General features: G+C 47.7%; 1 long non-coding RNA gene across 1 annotated transcript; it reads left to right on the top strand.

Annotated features, from left to right (window-relative positions):
• Positions 1-20,976: 20,976 nt before the first annotated feature.
• Positions 20,977-22,291, top strand: LOC138399823 (uncharacterized). Its single transcript, XR_011236193.1, has 3 exons — positions 20,977-21,039; positions 21,349-21,558; positions 22,116-22,291. It is a non-coding gene; the product is annotated as an uncharacterized lncRNA (long non-coding RNA).
• Positions 22,292-22,650: the final 359 nt, after the last annotated feature.

Below are 22,650 nucleotides of genomic sequence, written 5' to 3'. Positions count from 1 at the left end.
TGAAAAAGGAATGCATAGGCTGGCCTGTTTGAGGCCCTTCTCCCAGCAGGTTTGGCATCCCCCAGCAGCAAGACTGATGAAAGTATCTGCGTGCCAGTCACAGGGACCCAGGTTTCACAGACTGGAGGAGTTTGGAGGTCACAGGAGGTTCTAGCTCATCTCAGTGCTGCTCATGTATCTCTGAGCTTGAAATGAACCAAGATGAATGAATGTTAGATTTCAAACAATATTTTGATATTATGCACATAAGACAGCAATATTTGTTTAAAAACATTAGCATAAGTAGAATGTAAAGTTTATGGGTTTTTCTAATGAGAGTCAAGAAATGAAGCCGAGTGGTAATTTCTGAAGATTCATCTAAATGATAAGAGGCGTGAGGATGTTGTCAGGGAGGAAGTGTGTGCTCTTGACTGAGGTCTGATGGAGCTTCTGCATTCAAACCAGAGAGATTTCTCAAAAGGCATTTCAGGTGTTAGAAAATCTTCTTGGAATATTAATAAATTAAATAGAAAAGTTATCGTCTTATCATACAAGAACTTTTCCTGATTTATCCGCTGATTTGTGTTATAGACAAAGCAGAAAAGAATTTTATAAAAGAGGCCGGGCGCAGTGGCTCACGCCTGTAATCCTAGCACTCTGGGAGGCCGAGGTGGGCGGATCGTTTGAGCTCAGGAGTTCGAGACCAGCCTGAGCAAGAGCGAGACCCCATCTCTACTAAAAAAATAGAAAGAAATTATATGGACAGCTAAAAATATATATAGAAAAAATTAGCCAGGCATGGTGGTGCATGCCTGTAGTCCCAACTACTCGGGAGGCTGAGACAGGAGGATCGCTTGAGCTCAGGAGTTTGAGGTTGCTGTGAGCTAGGCTGATGCCACGGCACTCACTCTAGTCTGGGCAACAGAGTGAGACTCTGTCTCAAAAAAAGAATTTTATAAAAGAGTTTTCTTTTGTGGGTTTTTTTTTTTTTTTTTGAGACAGAGTCTCACTCTGTTGCCTGGGCTAGAGTGCCGTGGCGTCAGCCTAGCTCACAGCAACCTCAAACTCCTGGGCTCAGGCGATCATCCTGCCTCAGCCTCCTGAGTAGCTGGGACTACAGGCATGCACCACCATACCTGGCTAATTTTTCTATATATATTTTTAGCTGTCCATATAATTTCTTTCTATTTTTAGTAGAGACGGGGTCTCGCTCTTGCTCAGACTGGTCTCGAACTCCTGACCTCGAGCGATCCACCCGCCTCGGCCTCCCAGAGTGCTAGGATTACAGGCGTGAGCCACCACGCCCAGCTTATAAAAGGTATTTTTTAGCTACAAGTTTTGTTTTGTTAAGTAGGTGTGTGGGGTGTTATTTTTGTAAGTGCTGATGAATGTGGCTAATTTTTTAATTTTTTCTAACTTAAAACACATTTTATTCCAATTTGAAATAAATAAAGCTGCTATGAACATCTGTGTACATGTTTTTGGGGCAGCATAGGTCTTCATTTCTCTGGAATAAATGCCCAGGAGTACAATTGCTGGGTCATGGGGTGGTTGCACGTTTAGTTTTGTAAGAAACTGTTTCCCAAATTGGCTGTGCCATTTTACATTACCACCACCAGTATGTGAGTGATCCAGTTTCACAGCATCCTCACCAGCATTTGGTGTCATCACTATTTTTTATTTTAGCCATTCTGATAGGTATGTGGTGGTATTTCATAGTGGTTCTAATTTGCATTTCCCTTTTGGGGAATGATGCTCAGCATCTCTCTGTGTGCTCATTGGCCATCTGTGTATCTGCCTCGGTGAAGATGCACCAAGTCTCTGTCCATGACTTTTGCCTGTTTATCTAATTGGATTGTTTGGGGTTTTTTTACAGTTGAGTTTCGAAAGTTTTTTATATATTCTTGACACTAGTCCTTTATCAGAGATGGGGCTTGCAAATACTTCCTCCCACTCTGCAGCTTGTCTTTCCATCCTCTTAACAGGGTCTCTCGCAGAGCAAAAGTTTTTAATTTCAATGAAGTCAATTTTTTCTTTTATGGACTGTGCTTTTGCTTTCAAGTCTGAGAGTTCCACCTCCTAGCCCTAGGTCCAGAAGATATTCTCGTATTTTTTTCTAAAAGTTTTATAGTTTGACATTTTGCATTTTTAAAAGCCTGTGATACATTTTCAGTTAATTTTGTTGTACAAGGTATGATGTTTAAGTCACGGTTTATTTTTCTGATTCCCAATTTCTAAATACTGCTCTTTACTTAAAAGGAATCCAGGCTCCTTGGAGAAATGGCAGATTTGTCTAGGGCAGGGAATATACAAAGTGAACTTGGGTCTTCCGTGCTAGCGTCTTATAAAGTTAACCACACACTTACCATGTGACCCAGAAATCCGGCAGGGAATATACAAAGTGAACTTGGGTCTTCTGTGCTAGCGTCTTATAAAGTTAACCACACACTTACCATGTGACCCAGAAATCCCGTACCTGGGTTTTTACCCAAGAGAAATAAAACTATGTCCACACAAAGACTTGTTTGTATGCAAACTTCATAGCAGCTTTATTTTCACTAACCCCAAACTGGAAACAACCCAAATGTCCACCAACAGGTGAACAGACAGACAATTCTGGTATATGTCAGAGCTCAGTGTTACCCAGAAATTATAAGGAACCCACCACAGACGTGCCCAGCAGTGTGGACACATCTCAAAAACATTATGCTGAGTGAAAAAATCACAGTTGCAAAGGAACCCGTACTGTATGGTTTCACCACCAAAGTTGAGACAGACAAAATAATCAACAGTGATGAAAGCAGATGGTGGTGCCAGGCTGGGGAACTTGCCATAAAGGGGCGCAAGAAAACTTGGTAGGATGATGGAAATCCTGTGTCTTGGCAGTGGGGGTGGTCACGCTGATGCCTCCACGGTTAGAATGGGCGCATTTTATTTTTTGTAAATAATATAATAGTGCAGTTAAATTGATTTTTTTTAAAAAAAAGACTAACGGAGGGAATCAAAAGGACACAGAAGCCCGCTTAAAGAGCTTCCTCCAGTCAAATAGGGACAACTGGGATGTCCAAAAGAATGATGACCTTGAAGTAAGAGTAAACAAACATGTAGGGGACCCTGATGATGAGTGACAGAGAGAGAGAGAGAGACAAACAAGCTTGTCTTTATTTAGACATCCATACCTAGGAAGTACACGTGGGGAGAGATGCAGGAGATGATTGTGAGTGAAGTCACGGATTGTGGGTGGGAATTTCAGATGCTGGTCATGTTCTTTTTCTTGACGTAGGTAATGATTATATCTGGTGTTCATTTTAGAATTATTTGTTAATGTGTACATATCCGTATGTATGTTATTTCACAACAAAAAGTTCACACAGCTGGGTGCAGTGGCTCACGCCTGTAACCTCAGCACTCTGGGAAGTCAAGGCAGGAGGATCGCTTGAGCTCAGGAGTTCCAGACCAGCCTGAGCAAGAGCGAGACCCCCACATCTACTAAAAATAGAAAAATTACCCAGGTGTGGGGGCACACGCCTGTAGTCTCAGTTACTCAGGAGGCTGAGGCAGGAGGATCACTTGAGCTCAGGAGTTTGAAGTTGAGTGAGCTATGGTGACGCCACTACACTCCAGCTGGGCAACACAGTGAGACTCTGTCTCAAAAAACAAAAAAAGTACACACTCTGTTCAGAGAAGCAGCAAAAATCCAAGTAGCCCATTTAAAAATACTATTTCAATCCGCTGATTCCATCTAAGCACCTGTTACATTTGACAAGGGGAAATGTATGTGTAATTAAAAATAGGACTAATTCTTGCATAAATGTTATCAAGAAAGCCATTTTTAAAACTATAGATAGGCCTTCTTAGAGAACCCAAATGAGACAGAAGAGAAATGGCTTTATAATAAATGATCTCTCCTCATTTTAGAAGTCTTCAAAAATTCCTCAAGCTATAAAATGTCTCCTCTAAAAATGGAAAGAAGAAACAAAATGGAGAGTCTCCTTAATTTGAATTAACACCCAGCTAACTTCGGGACTTAAGTGGGTTGCTTTCTCAAGCTCCCTCTGGAAATATTAATTAAGTTATCCAAAGAAATTTGATTTTCATGAAAAAGGAATTTGATGAGGACCTTGAGGAGAACTGATTGGAGTCTAATGTGTTCAGAGGTTGGCGTCAGGGGCGCCGGCAGCGCCTGCTCGGGGCTAATTGATGAGCACGTGTGTTCACTTTCGCGTCCTTTCTTCCCTCCATGATCTCTGCACTCCCCTCTCATTGCCTTGCTAATAAAAGGCCAGATGATAAAAATTGAAAATAACAGGCAGATTCCATCTCTCCGAGCTCAATCTTGAGTGAAAACTTTTCATCTCCAGAGGTTTATTTTGCCGCCTTCTTCTTCATTTTAACACATTTATTCTGCTTTGCCCAAAAAACTATTTTGGTCTCAGACAACTCTTATTTATTCATTCTCGTGGATAAAAGCAGAAGCCTGGATAATGCAAAATGATACAAACCCAGAAACCTTTTATATTTGACTTTCAAATATGGGCTTGTACTTACATTTGATTATGCATATGTTTAATATTCTGGGGATTCAATTCAGACAAAATAACCAAACCACAGGATAAGAATCTACCTAGAAAAAGTCTGAGACACTATCCTGGTTTCTGAACCTCACTCCTTAGTCCACACCCAGCCCCAGAGCACAAGCTGCCTGACCCTGTCACCAGTGCAGACAAAACCTTCCCCTCCAAGCCCACCAACTTCCTGCCCCCTTCCCTGAGGCAAGAGAAGCCAGCGCTTCCCAAGGCATCCCGGGTGCTCTGTGCACCCCAAATCCTGCTCATCCTCCTGGGTGCAAGCATCATGTCGCTAATATCTGGGAAGGGAGCTTCACCTTCAAGAAGATTGCTTCTTGTGGCTGCAGAGAGTGCCTTTCTAGTCTTTCCTTCCTGGCCAACCCTGAGTGTCAGTTGTCAGGGGAGCAGATTACACGCAAGGAGGTGGGGACCAGGAGAGCCACCCTTGAGTCCTTCCACCACCACAGTTGCATTTATAGCTAATCTGTCTGCCAGAGTGGGCAAATCGGGTGAAACAAACAGACGAACAAGCAAGCCAACTGTTCTGAAGCAACCGCCAGAGTTCACATCTCTGGGTCTCCCCTCCTGACCACGTGGCACCCCCTCCCGTGATGGGTTAGCTTGCAGGAAGGATAACCCAGGATCCATGTGCAGACGCCCCCACAGACCTTCCCAGCTTCCTTCCCCCTCCTGGGCCTCCCCTTATAAAAGCTGCCAAGCCATGACTCACTTCCCCAGCTTTCTTGGTAGCAAGAGGTTCTGTTGGGTGTTTCACCGCTGGGAGAGAACTGAAGGATACTGGCAGGAAAGTAGCATGATCAGATGTGTACTGCAAAGGGCTCAAATTCTACCCCCTGGAAGTAAAGTGTGAGGCGGAAAGAGGAAAGAAAGGAAAGAAGGAAGAAGGGAGAGGGAGAAGGAGAAGGAAGGGAGGGAGGGCAGAGGGGGAAAAAGGAAGGAAGGAGGAAAGGAAGGAAGGGATTCTGCAGTTCAAGAGGCGCTGTCCAAGGGATAGAGACAAACCCTCTCTGCCCTGCGGTTTCCTCCAAAGCTGTCTAGAAGTTTCCGGTGGGGGTGGGGCGCCCTCACATCTGGGTCCTGCCCTAGCCCCATCTCCTGCAGTTCTTCGTCGCAACTCCAGAGGGCGCCCCTGGGTCCTCTCAGTGGGACATTTTGTGTCCTCAGCAAACTGTGCTCAAGACTCTACACGTGGCTCCTGATGTGCAAAGGAATGCTTTCGAAACACGAAGCAAATAAAAAACCAAATAAACCTTTTCTTTCTCACTCCAGACAGGTTTTTAAGACTACATTCCTGCCGCGAACCTAAAATAGCTTGTTTGTCATGCACACGTGAGCACTATTCCTTTTTCTGGGCATTTGCGGCTTCCCTCTCAAGCTCTGGCTGCCACCGATTCGACGCGAGGGGAGCCCCCATCGTCTACAAGAAAGGAAAACACAGCAGTTTAATATCACAAAAACATTAGGTCTGCAGACTTCTTCAGACAGATCGCTCAGGCTGCGGCACAGGACGCGAATTAAACACGGGCCGGACGGGAGACAGCGAGGTCACCGAGGGTGCTGGCACAGAGCCCCCGCGAAGGGTGGCGGCGAATTTAACCAAGGCAGGGGCAGAGGAATGGGAAAGAGACAAAGAAATACTTAGATATTCATCTTAAGATATTAAGGCTTCCCCCTCAGTTGTCTGCTCCAGGGGGAGAGAGCTTTTCCACTGAGTGAAGGAGCAGGTGCAGCACGGAAGGCGGCACCGTGAGGGCCGCGGACCAAAAGGGAGGAAGTATCAGTGTAGACGGGGCTGGGCCTGTGCCTGAGGGATCAGGATGTGATGGGTTGGCTTGGAGGCCCAGGCTGGGTTTTCCAGAAGCAGATGCTAAGAAGGAGCTTGGGGTGCAAGATGTTCGTTAGTGACTTCAACAGGATGAGTTGTGTCCCCCAACATTCACGTGTTGAAGTCCTAACCCCAATATCTCAGAATGTGACTGTGTTTGGAGACAGGGTCTTCGAAGAAGCAATTAAGAATAAATGAGGTCACTAGGATGGGTCCTCATCCAATACGACTGGTGGTCTTGTAAGAAGAGGGGATTAGACGCAGACACACATGGAGGAGAAAGCATGTGAGGACACAGGGAGAAGATGGCCCTCTACAAGCCCGGGAGAGGCCTCGAGAGAAATCAAGGTGCTGACTCGTTGATCTTGGACTTGCAGCCTCCAGAGCTGTGAGAAAATAAATGTCTGTTGTTTAAGCCACCCGGTCTGTGATGCTTTGTTACGCAGCCCAAGCTGACTAACCCAGAGGTCAACACCTGGGAAGGGGAAAGGCAGAGGGAGGGTTGGGCAGAGAGGGAAGTTGCAGGCAATGTAAGCCCCACAAAGCTGTAGCCAATCTGGCAGGGCCAGAACGGCTCCCAGAACCACAGAACAGCTGTGCCTCCCTCCTCTCTCACATGCTGTCACCAGACATGGGGTGCCCTTGTATGAGCACAGCATTGGTCAAGGCAGTGCTCTGCAGCCAGGGGGACCCTGAAGGAGCTGTCTAGTAGTAGCTGCCTGTGGCCCACACTGCCTCCGCTGGGCAGAGGTGCTGCCTGGAGGGAGCAGCACATCTGTGTGTCTATCACAGTCTGCCCCTGCCCTGCTCAGATACCTGCAGGTCCTCCCGGAGCCCGGGGACCTGCTCCCTCAGACGAAACTCATCTGTGATACAACCAGCAGGTCCCATGGGCGTGGACTCACTCCATACCTCCTTTGCTGTAAAATAGGTCCTCTAGTCTGATTCTACGTGGGATGTATTCTTTAAAATGCAGATTTTATTATTATTCAGGTATGGTGAGGCAAACAGATGAGGAGACAACTGCCATAGAAAAGGCAGTTTATGACAGTCCCCCAGAGGAGGGCGCACGTCACAGTGGGTGGGAGGGCCCACGGGGAAGCACGAGGGTGGGTTGGGGGCAGAGGGAGTGGTGGGGAACAGAGGCAAGAGCCTTAACTGGGGTTTCCACAGGAAGGAATTGGTGAGGCAGTGTAAGCAGGTTTAGGAGTGGCTCGTTTGAATAATTTCACAGGCTCTGGGGTGTAGGGGCTGCCTCTTGTTGTGGCGATTCAAGCAGGGGAATATTGGCCCAGGGTGCGAGAGCTCCATGGAGGAGGTGGCGGGGCTGTGGGCTCTGGACTGGTGCATGTGAAAGGCACTCTCACAGGTAGCTCATTTGCTGTCTCTAGGAAGTGGCTAGCCCTAAGTGGGGCAGTTTCCCCAGGGTCAGCAAGGGGATGATAAAACATCAGAATAAAAATACATGCTTAATGCAGGGGTGCATACCAGTGAATCAAACATTATATAAGCCCTTGGGTGGTGGTGCTGAGGCCATAAGAGAAAGAACAACAAATCCATATCCAGAGTGAGTATCCTTCTTGTGAAAATAAATTGTTGGCCCTTCCAGAAAGAAATATAATAAATCCAATGTAATCATCTTGCCACCAAGTGACCAATTGGACTCTTTGAAGAGTGGGGCCATATTGGAGACATTTGGTAATGCCTAAAGACATTTTTGGTTGTCACAAGTGGGAGGGTGCTAGTGGCATCTAGTTGGTAGAGACCAAAGATGCTGCTAAACGTCCCACAATGCACAGGACAGTCTCCCACAACAAAGAATTATATGGCCCCAAATATCAATAACTTTAACAATGTAGTGCCTCTTCTATGGTGGATACAATCTTGCAGATAATACATGTTTTACAATTATCTCCATCCACAAGACTTTACCCCAGATCTCTTTGTCCCTGATCTTTTAATCTTATTCCTTTTGGGCTCCTGGCCAGTCAACCAGGTGATTTACCATTGCCCATGAGTCCATATATATTCCAACCTTGTGCCCCTTCCCTTATCAATATCAATGATCAGGTACACTACCCAAAGCTCTGACCTTTGGGAAGATGTTTCCTATGCCGTTGTCTTTCAAGGTCACCCTTGAAGGTAGTGTACTTGCAGCTTTCATCTATATTCCAAGCCAACTCAGCTGTAAACCCAGCTCAGGCTTTCTCTTCCTCCTCCTTCTGGTTGTAAAGGACACACACACACACACACACAGCCACAGATGTGAGCTGAGTGAGATTAGAGAAGCTGATACAACAGAGGTAGATGCCATTGAGGTCTGGAACACCTGCTCATGCTGCTTGCTGGCCCCCTGGTCCTGGTCATGCTCCAGCTTGAATGTATTAATTTCATTTAACATCCTACAGAGGATTGCTCCCGAAGTTGTTTTTAGAAGCTGTGCAATTCTTCACTCTAGATAGCATGGTCTTGCTATAGAATTTCAGGGTCTTGTAACAAGATTTCACCCTTGGCGCTTGTCACAAACTCCACACAGCATCATCTTTTCCTACATTCACTTCCAATACCATAGGGCCAAGTGGCGTGAATGCTTGCCCTGAAGCCTGAACCACCATAGAGTCCTTTCTTACTCTGGGCCCCACTCAAAGCTTGGAGACATTTATGTCACCCAGTATATGGGCAGGAGCAATATGGAAGATGCTGTGACATGGGCCTCTCTGAAAATAGGTCCACTATGCATTGAGCTTCCTTCTTCATTGTTAGAGGTGCAAGATGGAATGATTTGCTGTTCATTTTGAAGGGGATGTCCCAGCACACTTCCTTTCACAGAACCCCTGAAAATTTTACTGATGTGGGCAGGCCTTGAATCTTTGTGGGGGGTTATCTCCCACCTTCTGGCACGCGTGCACTTTACCTAGGCCTCCAGTGTCCTGGCCACCTCTGGCTTACCTAGCCCAATCAACATAATGTCATCTAGGTAATGGATCGATGTGGGTTGTCCAGACAGTCCAGATATCTTCAGACAATATTACAACACAGGGTGACTGACTTAACCCACCCATGGGTAACTATATCTATATCTTTATCTATCTATCTATCTAAACATATATATATATAATTATTCCATGTGTGAAGCAAACTATTTCTGATTCTCTTTTTTTCTATTTATGTGATTCCACTTATACCATATACCTAGAATAAGTAAAATCATGGAGGCAGAAAGAAGGTCAGAGGTTACCAGCAGCTGGAGGGAGAGGAAGAAGGGAGTTATTGCTTAATGGTTACAGAGTTTCTGTTTGGGATCATGAGAAAGTTTTGGAAATAGGTAGTAAAAAGTTTTGGAAATAGGTAGTGATGATAGTTGCAAAACATTGTGAATGTACTCAATGCCACTGAATTATATATATAAAAATGGTTAAAATACCAAATTTTATGTTAGGTATATTTTACCAAAATCTTAATAACTAAAAAAAGACAGGAGGAAGCAGGGTTAGAGCACTGGTCTGAAGAGCAATCAAACTGCAAGGCAGGCCTGACAAAGCCTCAGCCCATCTGGTGGAAATTCTGGAACACGGATGTTTCATCAGAGTAGGGCCATGGCAAGTCAGAATGTCTGGGCCATCCTGGGATATAAATATCCCCACCTGACTTCGTCACAAGATGTGGGTTGCCTGGAAAGGGCGGGACCTGCCTGCACTTCCCAGAGGTGGGCAGCAAGTCCTTCCCTGAATGAAGCAGTGCGGCTTTGCGCCTCTCACACGCAAGCACCCGGGAACAGTGCGCATTAATGGCAGGCAGGTTGGCTACTTGAAGCCTGGGCTCAACCATAGCTTACAGTTACCGAGGTCAAAATGCCCGAATGCCCCAGGGATTCCACAGAGGAAGAGTTCATAGGCTTAATGAAGTGGATGTGTTAGAATGGATCTTTTATGTGCAGTCTGCTCATCTACCTTTTAAGCACACTCCCTGCAAGGATCTAAAAGATACCCCTCTCACCAAGGCTTTAAGAAATGGGGTACCCACCCCACTAAAGATGTCTGTGATCGTGTCCTCTGCAGTTGAAGTCAGGGTGGGAGATGCTGCAATGGAATAGGTTCCCTGGTCTCAGTGGGAATAACGGGGACCTGAGCTGGCAGAGGCAGATGGCACTGCAGTCATGCTCAGGCATGGTCTTGAAAGTCATTGCTGAAGGGAAATCCTCCCAGTGGGCAAAACCTCATGTCATATATCAGGATGTCCACTTATGTGGAAAAAGAGATCTGGACCTACACTGATTCATGAGCAGTGACTTAACAGGGTAAGGGAACGAAATTGGCGAAGTCGGGGCAAGGAGTTCCAGGAGAAAGGAATGTGGATGAAGCTCTTGGAATGTTCACAGAGTGTGAAGTAATTCAAACCCCATGCAAATCCTCCCAAGAGAGCAGCAGCAAGGCTCTCGAATAATACTCAGGTGCACAAGATGAGGATCCTGTAGCTCTCAATCAGCCCCTTCCCTGCCAACCTACACAATCCCAAAGTGACCCTGGGGCAGGAATGGGATTTGCGCAGGACTGAGGGTACTTCCAGCAGTATCCAGCGGAGCCCCTGATATGGCACTATTCTCTGGGGGAATTTTGGAGGTGGAGTGGGCAGCTTGCTCTCTCTTGAGAGGTTCATCACACTGGCGTCTCTCAGCATGGAGGAGGCAGCAATCTGTCTTCAAAAGGATAGGCTCATAATCTTGGTATGGATTTGCCTTCCCATCCTCAATGCTCTGCCAGATGCACAGATCGTGGGCTTTAAGAATTCCTTATTAGCCATAATATCCCTTACGACATTGACTCCAGCCAGGAGACACATTTTATGATGATGCACGTTCATGAAATGTGCTAGTCTTACCCAAACTCCCACCACCACCCAGAAGCAGCATCAGTGGAAGGGTCTGCTGACGGCCCATTTATGGTAGCAGATGGGAGGCAGCACTCTCAAAGTTGTTGGAGGCTGTCTGACAAGATTCGTCAAATGCCTCAAACCAGTGGCCAATATTTGGTGCCATCTCCCCAAGAGCCAGGTACATGGCTCTAGTAGTCAAACGGTGGAGGTTGCAGTGTCTCTGAGTCTAGTACACCTTAACCATTGGAAGAACTTTTGTTTTTCATCCTGTGATATTGGAATCAGTGATTCTGGAAGTCCTCAAACTTAGGAGAGGACTATGTAACCAGGAAACACAGGCACAGTGCTGTCAATTAGAAGCTGAGACTGGCCCCTCATGCTGCTGAACCAATAGCATAGAAAGTGTCATTGGACCAAGCAGGTGATCAGTCTTAACTACCAGAGGAAAACTTGAGTACTGCTACCCAGTGGGGACGGGGGATTACATGGGTAGCCCAAGGGGTTCATGGGAGCCACAGCCCAACAGTCCTCATCCGGGAAACTGCAGTACAGTCAAGGCCACCAAGGACTCAGATCTGTCTGGATGTAGGTCTGGGTCACCATCACACAACAGAGAACCTCATGCTGAGGCGCTGGCAGAGACTAAGAGGAACACAGTGTAAGAACCAGCTGTGATTACCAATTAGGCCTCAGAACCAGCCACAGAAGAGGAGACAGTAGCAGGTATGTTCGTGCTCAGTGTTTTCTTTTGTCCATTTTTCTCATTACCCCTGCCGCATTGCATGAAGAATACTAACATTTTAGGTTTCCTTTGGGCCTGTGGCTGAACTGACATCACCCGTGACCACACAATATCTGGTGAGATTTTGCATGTCTGCTCTTTGGAGACCATGAGTATTTTTTAGCTGAACAAAGACAAGAGGGGTACATTGTCCAGGGTCTCTTGCACAAGCCCCTCGAGATCCACTTTCTAAACTTCTCCGCCTGGTCCGTGACGTGGAAGTGGGTTCTCTGGGTGGCATTGCCTGGGTCCCCTGCACTCTGGTTTCTGGATGGGATCAGCCAGCAGGGGCACCAGTGGGAGCCTGCATGTCACCAGCCCCGAAGCTGAGTCTCTCCACGGATAGCTCCTATCTGGCAGTCCTCCCTGGGGCCACACCTCCGGGTTCTGGTAACTGTCCCCTCCCTCAGCCTCTGCAGGTACAACAGCAGTAACCACTTCCCCCTCTTGCTAGTCTCGGGATTCCGTACTGGTCTCTCTTTCCCTAACTGCTGGCCACAGCTGTGTAAATATTCCCTCCCTTAGAGTCGGGTGCAATGGCTCATGCCTATAATCCTAGCACTTTGGGAGACTGAGGCAGAAGCGGGGTGGGGATCACTTGAGGTCAGCAGTGCGAAACCAGCTGAAGCAAGAGTGAGGCCCTGTCTCTACTAAAAATAGAAAAAATTAGCTGGGCTTGGTGGTGTACACCTATAGTCCCAGCTACTCTGGAGGCTAAAGCAGAAGGATTGCTTGAGCCCAGGAGTTTGAGGTTGCTGTGAGCTAGGCTGAGGCCACAGCACTCTAGTCCAGGCAACAGAGCGAGACTCTGTCTCAAAATAAAAAAAAAGAAAAAGAAAAAAAAATTCCCTCCCTTAAACTCTCCTCAATTCCAGTTAGAGGGTCTCATCTATTTCCTGCTAGGTCCCAGACTTGTCCAGATAAACAAAGCCATTGAAACTATGTGAAATATAACTTACATGAAGAGTATATAACATAGATCTGACAGGTCATTATAAATTGAACACCGGTATCACCACAACCCAAATCAAAAACTAGATAATGGCACATTCCCGAAGCCCCCCCAAACCTGCGAATTCCTCCCCCATGAGGACCCCCTTTCTCCATTTGGAGATTCATTTCCTATGGCTGTTATAACAAACTACCACAAACTCAGTGGCCTAAAACAACACAAATTTATTATCTACAGTTTTAGTGATCAAAAGTCAGCAAGGGAGTTTTACAGGCTAAACCCGGGTGTTGGCAGGGCTGGTTCCTTGTGGGGGAGAATCTGTTCCTTGCCCTGTCCAGCTTCTAGCGGCCGCCTGTGTTCCCCGGCCTGTGGCCTGTCCAGCAATTGCGTCCCTCCGGCCTCTGCTTCCGTTGTCACATCTCCTCTGACCCTCCCGTCCCCCTCTTGTAAGGACCCCTGTGATTCCATCGTGCCCACCTGGAACCTGTGAATGTGGTCTGTTACATGGCAAAAGGGGCTTTGGCCCCTTTCATCTCAGGATCCTTGATGACATCTGCAAAGCCCCTTTCGCCATGTAACACAATATGCCAGGTTCCAGGGATTAGGACATGGACATCTTTGGGGGCCATTGTTTTGTCTGCCAGACCCACTCTCTGGGTTTTTATGGTGATCATTTATTTGAATAAGGATATCCTTTTAATTAATTAATTGGGCCCCTTCATCACCAGTGACTTTCTACTTAGGCCACAGCAAAATTACTGGTCACAGGGGCTGCTTTTTGCTCAGCTGTCAGTCCTGGCCTCTTATAATTTTAGTCAGGAAGACAGAATGCCACGGTCCAAGACACGTGTCACTCGTAGGAACTAGGAATGGCTTCTGACCACTCTGCGTTTCATGGGCTCTTCTCCAGTGCTATGACCCTCAGAGGCACGTTATTATCCCCATCTTACAGATGAGGGAACTGAGGCTCAAAGAGCTAAAGGAACTTTCTCCCAGTTGCTCAGCTAATAAATGACAGAGCCATGATTCAACACCCTAGTCTGTGTGACACCAAAACCCGCTCTCTGCCCATCACACTGCTACCCTTGAAGAGAAGGCAACCCCCCTCATCTGAGGCCGTGGGATTAAGATGGGCACCCCATGCAAACACACTCTCGATACAGCAGCCCCGAGAGCAGACAAAAATGTTTTGAACCATAAGCCAAATAACGATGCCCTGAAAGATCAGCTGCAGCTCTAATTTACATTTCCATAAAATTTCCATTTTCTGTAGCATAACAAAAAGACAGAAAAAAAACTGTCCACCGAGTCACCTTAGCGGATGCGTGGCTTGTTTCATGTGAGCGGAATGGTGTGATGGTTAATGGCTGTAGCAAGGAAACGTGTCCTGGGGTCATTATTTATAATGGGCAGTAGCGGAGCTGGCATGCAGCAACAGGCAGTGCAGCATTTTAATTGCGAGGCATTTTCTGGATTTTGATTTTAAATGTCCTATTGTTACAAAGTGAAAGCGGCTTTCAAGAAAGATAGGCATTATGACAGAGGTGAGGAGTGAGAGCTGTGTGTATGTTTGCTCGAGACACCAGAAGAAGGGATGCTCGCCAAATCTCTCCTCCCTGGCACTTAAACCGCATCATCATCAATAATAACATCAAATTATACACCACCTGACAACAACTAATTGCCTAGCACACATATAACATGAGCAGAAAAACATAGGTTAGGACTCCCATTCCAAGATCAACTCAGAAGAACCTGTATCACACCTACTATGTGCTGGACATGGTGCCAGGGCCTCTGGAGATGGTAGAAATGCTTCTGAAACAGCAACCATGACATCAAACACTGTGAGATCCAGCATCACCATGCAGGACCGACCTGGGCTTCTGCCAGAACTCAGAACTGGTAACCGTGCTGGGGAGGCAGTAGTCTGGGGGTCATGGAAGGTAGGAACTTACAGAAAGTGGAGAAGAGTTAGATGAATAAAGGTAAAAGCAACTAAACGTTTAGGACAAGGAATCTGTGTAAATCAGGGTTCTACAGAGAAACAGAACCAATAGGATACATAGAGAGAGACAGGAAGAGATTAGTAATAAGGTATTGGCTCACGAGAAGTCCCTTGATCTGCCATCTGCAAGCTGGAGGCCCAGGGAAGGTAGTGGTTTGGTTCCAGTCCAAAGCTGAAGGCCTGAGAATGAGGAGTTTTGATGTCCAAGGGCAGGAGATGATGGATGTCCCAATTTAAGAAGAAAAAACAAAACTGCCCTTCCACCCCCATTTTGTTCTATTCAGGTCCCAAAGGACTGGATAGTGCCTGCCCACGTTGGTGAAATCAGATGTTCTTCATTCAGTCTACTGATTCAAATGCTCATCTTTTCTAGAAATGCCCTCAGAGACACACCCAGAAACAATGTTTTACCAGCTTTCTGGGCATCCCTTAGCCCAATCAAGTTGATATGTAAGATTAACCATCACAGAAACCACATAAAAATTATTTATTGCATGGATTTTCCCATTCATGGGTTGTGAAATCAGCTTAGTGAATTTCAAAAATGCAATAGAACAGAACAGAAAATATCAGCATACTTTGCACATAGTAAGGCAAGTATTGTTCCATGAAAATTTTAATATGGTTTTATACAGGTGGATGCTTGTGTGCATGGGTCACCATGTGAAATGTATGTCTTACTACAGGAGACAGTCCAAAAAAGATTGTCAAACTCTGATTGAGGGGAAACTCTTGTGAACTCATTATAAGGCCATGGGCCTGTTAATCACACCCATTACACGAATCTACTTTTCTTGAAACACAAATCAATCACCTAGTGATACAGCCTGGGTACAGGAGCCCTCCTTTCCACAGAATAAGCGTGCCTGGTGCAGGGTGACACTAACACTGCTTGGCACATGTGGAAGGCTCACCATGTGCTAAGTGCTCCACATGTATCCACTCTTCACACCTCTCCTGTGCAGGAGGTGTTGTTGTTATGCTTATTTTATAGATTGGGACACTGGGCACAAGGACCATCACCTTCCCCACGCCATGCAGCCAGGAAGGGCAGAGTGGAGCCTGGAGTGTGGCGTAACCCCAGCCTTCTTGATCAGCTTATTGCCTACTGATCCCTGCTGAGATCCGAAACTTTCGAAGGCAAAGTCTGTTTCATCATTCCATCGGGCATATGCTTGCTTATTGTTTGGTATTCCTGTTTTCTTTTGCTGCATTACCCAAATTTAATTGCATTAAACAACCACTTTGTTATGCTCACAGATTCTTTGGGTCAGGAATTTGGACAGGGTGCCAGGGGATGACATTGTCTTCTCTACAATGCCTAGGGTCTCAGCTGGAAAGGCTCAAACAGCTGGAGGTGACTTGAAGACCAGATACTGGCATCACTGGGAGGCATCTTCATTCATGTATCTGCTGCCTGTACTGAGATGCCTCAGAGGCTGGGCCGCCGCAGTAAGCACCTCTCTGTGACCTCTCTATGCGGCTTGGGCCTCCTCCAGGCTGGGTTCTGAGTGGGTGTCTCCTAGGAAGGAAAATTGGAGGGTAAGTGTTCCAAGTGAGCCAGACGGAGGCTGCATGCCTTTTATGATCTGGCCCCAGAAAATCACAGATCAACTCCACCATTCTCTATTGGCAAACCCATCCAGATCAAGGGGAGGGGACAGAAACTCCACAGACCCCACCTCTGGATGTTTTAAAACCACCCCATAGGGCATTCTCTATTTTTTTAGTTTCCAACTAGTTATGAAATCTTCCTTGTTGTTGAGACAGTTGGATTTCTTTTGATGTGGAGAGTGAGTGGCTCAAATTCCTTGTGATGCATAGGCACTTCGTGGTTAATAATCTGCTGTTCATTAGAATGATCTGTAGTCTCTATAACAGTAAATGGGCTGGAACCACAGATATATTTACTGCCTTAATTTAGTTGCTAGCATTAGGCTTATTTTAAAGTATTTTCTCTCCATTTGGACTAAATGTCTTTTATCTAAGCTTATCTTCAATGTCAATAAGTTTAGCATTCCTCAACAGCTGGAAGCCCAGATATTATAAATCTCCCCTTCTATTAATCTTCTGTAAGTTGATCTTTATAGCTGTCGAATCCATTTGTCACCACAAGCTATCCCTTCCACATTTGTACAGTCTTCCATTTAGCTAAACCAAACTCTATTTCCTCAACAAGACTAAAGTTCTTTGTCATTTTAATAGTTTATGGAGTTCTCTCTTAGGGCTGGCAGAGCGTCACATTGTCCACAAAGAACAAACGGATGCTAATAATGTTCCTCGTTATGTTTCAGCTTAACACATTACTAGGGCTCTTTGGTAAAATTATTCCCAAGAAGAATCATAAGGTCTGAGTATCCCTAAACTATTCCATTCTGTAAGAAGGCCTGCAATTTGACAGTTCTCCCATGAATACAACCAGACACCATATTTTATTTGTTCATCTCATTCTACAAAAGCCTTAGACTTGATTTTATTCACTGACAGCATTTCTAACTGATACAGGCACAGTACATCAAAAGGTCTTTTAAAATCCTAATATAATCCATATTATGAGATTAGAAAGGAAAAGAGACTCGAAAGCAAGGGAAGGGGAAAGCGGTTGGAAGGCACATGGGAGCCTGGTGCAGTGGCGCCTAGCACTTTGGGAGACTGAGGCAGGAGGATTGCTTGAGCTGGGAGTTTGAGGTTGTAGTGAGCTATTATGACACCATGGACTGCAGCCTGGGGGACAGAGCAAGACCCTGTCTCCAAATAAATAAATAAATGAAAATAAAAATGCAAGATATGAGGGAAAGGAGAAGGCGTGGAGAGAAGAAAAAGGTTGGTTCTCAGAACAAGGTCACTGAAGTCCAGAACCACACCAGGGCTGGTAACTGTGCCGCCCATTTCGGGGATGAGAATACAGAACCACCAGCAGACGAAGACTCAGAATCAGAGTGTCATCCTCAGGGCACCCGGATGCCCCAGCGCAGCGGCAGGCCCTGCCCCTCCCCAGGGAAGGGCCGGCAGGTGAGCAGGTTTGAGTCACCTGTGCTAGGTGCTGGGCTGCCTACAGCACATGGAAATCCTGGCCTGGCCAAAGCCCCACGGGAGCATGGTCTGCTATCCGTGCGTGCGCTTTATGAAGACTGCTCGCACAGTGCCAGGTTGGGCCTGGCCAGGATGCTATGGGGAATACCGAGACGGCTGATAACAATTCCAGCTCTCGGTACCTTCACAGTCCAGACGGGCCAATGAAACGCACACAGCAACCAACAGCTGTAATCACTAACGCGGGGCAGGACCCGGATCTCACCCTGGCGAGACCTCCCTCTGCCTTAGGTTGTCAGGAACAGCTTTACAGAGGTGAGGCTTGGGGAGGCTGGAGAGGGAACATTCCATTCACTGAGATCAGTTTGACCGGGGTGGGTGGACAGAGAATGAACACTTCCTTCAGCATCTCAGAGATCGTTTCCTGGCGCCATGTCAGTAAGGAACCCCACAGTATTTAGGAATTCCACGGAGGCCTGTCAGGAAGCCTGTGCACCCACCTCCCCAGGACTCTGGCAAAGAGAGAAGAGCCATTTTTTCCTTTTGCACGGTATGCTGCTACTGCAACAGAAAGCAGGCGTGGGCCCTTTCTGTCTGCTTAAAGTAAGGCTGTGTGTGAATCCTTTAGAGCAGCGACCCCTCTGAGTTTAAATCACTGTGGTGGAGCATAAGCAGGGGAGTGCCCCAAGCACCTGGCCAGCCTCTCTGCGCCAGACACAGCACATGCATAAATGCCCCCGGCAGCCTCAATAGACAGGTTTTATCCATAACCCCATTTTTTTCCTCATGAGGAAGCTGAGGCACAGAGACACCAAGTAACTCACCCTAGATCACACAGCTAGCAAGTTAGGACTGAAAGCCAGGCAGTCTGAGTCCAGGGCCTGTCCTGCCACCTCTTAACACTGCTCTCAAAGCCACTCACCCACAGCCACACCGTGGCCCTGCGATTGGAGGAGTCTAGATAAGCAGAGTGTCCAGGTGCTGTTGGCACAGCCTGCCTGAGTACCTGAGTTTCTCTGTCCTAGAAAGATGCTCTTCTAAGGTACAGCTGAGAACCCAACACTTCCACCCTGCACCTGCACAGGACTTAAATACAGAATAATGCCAGGCACTGTAACCTCCTTCTCTTCCTGTGCTCAGGCCCCAGGACTCCAGGCAAACCAGTGGGGAGCACAGCTCTCCTGGTAGGGGTCAGTCCCAGCAGAACCCTCAGGATCCCACCCAGGGGACTCCTGGGGGCTGCAATGGACATCCCAACCCAACTATGTAATCTGTAACCTGCACTTGGGTTCAGAGAGCTCGTGAGAATTGAATTGAAATCCTTGGAATTTAAATTAAACTTCTGTGTGCATTTTTCTGGAAGGATGGGCTTCAATCAAAATTTTCCAGAGGGCTGGGATAGGGTAACCAGTGTTTGGCCCTTGGTGGATCAGTGTTCTCTGGTTCACGGTCCCTCAGTGACTGCAGGACAGCAACAATTTTGCAGAACCCTTGTCAACCCACAGCTTTGGCCCACCAAAGCTGGGCAGCACAGGTAAAATGCTAAACACAGACCTGGCAAATAATACCTGCAACGAGTGACTGTCAGCTGCTAATAAATTATAATCAGATGATATTAAGAATTATTATTATTTTTGTAACATGGAATAATGACATTGTGATTATGCTTTTAAAAAGTGCTAGTCTCTTCGGCAAGAGAAAGTAGATGAAAGAAGAACGGGGCCGGGCGCGGTGGCTCACGCCTGTAATCCTAGCACTCTGGGAGGCCGAGGTGGGCGGATCCTTTGAGCTCAGGAGTTCGAGACCAGCCTGAGCAAGAGCGAGACCCCACCTCTACTAAAAATAGAAAGAAATTATATGGACAGCTAAAAATATATATAGAAAAAATTAGCCGGGCATGGTGGTGCATGCCGGTAGTCCCAGCTACTCGGGAGGCTGAGACAGGAGGATCGCTTGAGCTCAGGAGTTTGAGGTTGCTGTGAGCTAGGCTGACGCCACGGCACTCACTCTAGCCTGGGCAACAGAGTGAGACTCCGTCTCAAAAAAAAAAAAAAAAGAAGAACGGAAAATGTTGACGATTTTTGAAGCTGGAACTGAACACTTGTGGGTTCATTATACTCTTCTCTACTTTTGATATTTTTAATTTCATAATAAAAAGTTTTTTTAATAGAAATAAATCAAAGCTACTCTTAATACCAAGATGCAAATGACTGAGCCAAACAGAAGTGTTACTTCTTCCAGAAAGGGAAGCCTACCAGACTCACTCCCCGCAGGCCTGGGGAAGGAAGGCACACGCTTGTCCCCGTTCCCCCAGCTGGACGCAGCCCCACGGGTGCTGGGCATTGGCGCCGGGCCCAGGGCAGGAAGAGGCTCAGCCCCTGCCATGATCCTCTCTGCCTCCCTCTCGCCAGCCCTGCGTCTCCGGGCTCTTCGCCTTCCAGGTCTCAGTTTTGCTGCCCATAAAATGGTCGGACGCTGCGGAGGAGAGGTGTGCGAGCAGATGGAAGGGAGGTAGGTGAGAGTGCCTCCCAGAGGTGGCCAGGTGAGGTGCGGAGTCTAGCACTTTCCTAAGATTGCGAGCGGACGCGGGGGCGGGCGGAGAGGATCACGATTAAGAAGAAGGAATACACACCCCCCTCCTCTCCTCCCTCTCTTTCTCTTCCTCTCACCCCGCCCCCGGGGGCGGTACCCCGGCCTCTCGGGGAGGTCTGCGGGCCGAGGGCTGCGCCCAGGAGGGCGGCCGGCTGGGGAGGAGGGCTGGGGTTTGGGCCGCTGCAGCCGGTGGCGGTGGCCGTGGCCGGCGCCGCGGCGGCCCCTCCCCCGCTCCCCTCGCCACCTCCCCCTGCCCCCTCTCCGCCTCCTCCTCTCCCTCCTTCTCTTCCTCCCCCTCCTCCCTCCTCCTCCTGGTCCCCAGCAGCTGCGGCTTGGGGAGCAGCCGGCGGCGCCGCGGCCGTGCAGCCTTTGTGTCGGGCCGCCGGGCGCGCCGGGCCCAGCGCAGGCGTAAGTGACCGGTGGCCGGGCCGCGGGGGGCTCGGCGGGGAGCGGGCTGGGGTCGCGGGCGCTCCCTGCAGGGGATGCGGGGCCGGCCAGATCCTCCTGCTGCGCGCCACCCGGGGGGCTCGGGCGGTGCCGGGCAGGGAGCGCGGAGCGGGGCCACCGCGGAGCCGCGCGCGGGGCTCAGAGAGGGGCGCCGGGCCCCGCCGGGCTGTGGGGCTCCGGGAAGGGTGCCGGTTCGCGGGGCGCCGCAGCCTTGCGCCCGCGGACGTGCGGCTTGGGTGCAAATCCTGTCGGCTCTGTTTCTCCGGGCAGAGGCCACGCGGGGACGGAGGAGGCAGAGAGGACGGGCAGTGATGGAGAAACGGGAGAGGAGCCGGCCGAGCGCCACCGTCACCACCATCACCATCACCACCATCACCATCACCATCACTGACCGTCGCCCACGACAGCTCCCCCAACCTCACCTCCCATCTCATTTCCCTGTGCGATGCCAACTTTATCAGATCATTTCCTTTTCACTGGGTAATAGTTTGAAAAACCGACAGTGTGCCAGATTAGGAATACGTACATCTGCTGTGGGTATTTATTTCCCCGTTTGCAGGTAGTGACCTCAGTGTTCCCATCACGAAAAGGGGCACAGAGACACCTCATTCCTCAGTAGTCGACTGAGATGGCTCGGTTGCTTGCAGTTTTTCTAATCCTGGTACTGGAAGGGAGATACACACACAAGCACACACACACGCACACACACAGTATATATGGTCTCTCACTTGGTAGTGATGATGATAAAGTATTATCTTCACTAAATTGATAATTAGGGAGTTTTAAAACTTTCTCTCCTTTGATTTTTGAGTATCAGAATACCAATAGCAAATAGAAACATAAGGAAAGTGAAACTTTGGCCAGAATAATACCAAGAATAGCAGTAAAACAGGTACTTTCCTAAGAAGATCTCCCAAGCGAGCTGAAGGCAATGGAAAGTGCCCTTTCAGTGCGGAGTGGCTGTGTGGAACTCCTGGGTGTTTGTCACCCTACCTGAAGAATGTTTTAATTGTGCGTTTTAAAACTGGCTTTTCCAGGCCCAAGGGACTGCTGACCAGACAGGACAAGCACACAGCAGCAGAGCCCTCAAGACTGTTAGGAAGCCCAGCATGAGAGGGCCCTGGCACCTTCTTATGCGAAGTAAAACTTACAGAAAGCAAGCCCCTAACTCCACCGCCTTTTCCCCTAGTGATTAGAAAATGAATCTTGAACTTGTCATATTTTGTGTTCTAGTCTAAGAAGACAACTAGTCAATCCTACGTTTCTTGACATATTTGGAAAATATTCTTCCTCAAAAGTTAATATAGCAGGGCTGCTTTTGAATAGTGCCGTGGAGTCCCCACATGGTGTGGTTTGCTCTGTGTCCTCCTCTGCAATGCAAGAAGGAAAAGTGATAATATTAAAAATGATGTGAACCCAGCTGAGCCGCAATTGTCATTACCATAGTTTAAGATTTCTCAAATGCTGAAGTATAATTGCCCGTCGTTAACTCAAACCTCTCTAATTTGTGAAATGAGGTTTTTAAAATAGTACATGTAATTCTGTGGAGAATGACTTTGAAATCATTTCTTC

This window comes from Eulemur rufifrons, chromosome 19, assembly GCF_041146395.1.
Source record: "Eulemur rufifrons isolate Redbay chromosome 19, OSU_ERuf_1, whole genome shotgun sequence".
In the NCBI taxonomy this organism is placed as follows: Eukaryota; Metazoa; Chordata; class Mammalia; order Primates; family Lemuridae; genus Eulemur; species Eulemur rufifrons.
This window is presented reverse-complemented; position numbering and strand designations above follow the sequence as displayed.